Source organism: Cyprinodon variegatus, unplaced genomic scaffold (assembly GCF_000732505.1).
Source record: "Cyprinodon variegatus isolate N-32 unplaced genomic scaffold, C_variegatus-1.0 Scaffold223, whole genome shotgun sequence".
NCBI lineage: Eukaryota > Metazoa > Chordata > Actinopteri > Cyprinodontiformes > Cyprinodontidae > Cyprinodon > Cyprinodon variegatus.
This window is the reverse complement of record NW_015150676.1, coordinates 53,224-54,568: the sequence shown is the minus strand read 5'-3', so window position 1 is coordinate 54,568 and position 1,345 is coordinate 53,224.

The window sequence follows — 1,345 nt, the reverse complement described above, 5'->3', positions numbered from 1 at the left end:
ATCCAGTTAGTCACAGTCAGAGAAACAGGACTACACTGAAAAACACACCAATTTATAACATCACTGGACCATTCATACAGCAACAGGCTGAAGGATCCGAACTTTGGGTTACTTGTCTTCCTCATGTTACCAGAGCATAAGCTGGAGTTGAAACAACAACTTTCTGATTAGAACTAGACCAGTCTTCATGGTGAGCAATGCTGGAAGCTACAGTACCTGCTGACTCTAGCTGTGTGAACCCAGTCAGGCAGGAAATGTTGCTGTCGTAGGTTAGTGTGGAGCTTCAGAAAGTCACGGCTCTGGTTTGTTCACCAGAGAAACGTCTGTGTTTGTGAAACTCAGGGAAGGATGGAGGAAACCTCTGGATATCACCTCAGCTCTGCAGCAGGGAGAAAGCTGTATCCCTGCGGGGGTCTGTCTACTTTCAGACAAACAAACAGTGATAAGGCTATAACTGTTAGCATTACAGCTTCCCAAAACCTCACCCCACTCTTCGTTTCTTTTATCCATAAAGCTCTAATTTTTTAATAAAAAAAGGTTTTCTTTAAAAGTTAGTTATTCTTTTAAGTTATTTTTCAGGCTGCTGCAGCAGATGTGTCTCTTCAAGCCTTTGGAGAGTTTTGATGGACCAAACCGAGCTTCTTCTCTGTTCATGTGTCCTTCATTAAAGAACCATTTTATGACCACTAGAAAAAAAAATCAACTTCACATAAAAAAAGATAAATTAGCAAAGACTTGAAAAGGATTTTTTTTATTTTTTTTTTAATAGTTATTTCCTGTTTTTGCTTCCCTGTCATTGTATATGATCATATGATCACCTACTGTCATAAAATCCATAAACCTGCAACTTATTTCTAAGGTGTTTGTTGTAGGAACATATTTAAAAAGGTCAAAACCCTCAAACATGAGGCCTCTCCTCCTGAGATCTGATCGATATGGCCTTGCCTCAGGTGCAGACCAAGGAGCAGCTAATTATTAAGAGATAATCTACGTCAGACAGAGATGACCCTGTGAAGATGAGGACACAAACAATGACAGAAGCTCCTTCTTTAGTTCAGTTATGAGCAGCAACATGACTGGGAGCCTATTAGAAGAATGTCTTGAAAATTTTAGTCCCTGATTCCATCTAATGATATGCAGCTCCACTAAACTATAGGGGAGTGTTGGCCTAGTAGTTAGATTAATGCGCTTGCGCTCTGAGAAGGTTGCAAGTACCTGTTCCAATCCCTACAGCCTCCACTCTGGGTCTCAGAGCAAAGCCCCTTAACCTCCACAGTGCTCCTTTCTTTTTCTAAGAAAGGACCAGCCAAGGACCAGTCAAGCAGCAACCAAGGACCAGTCAAGG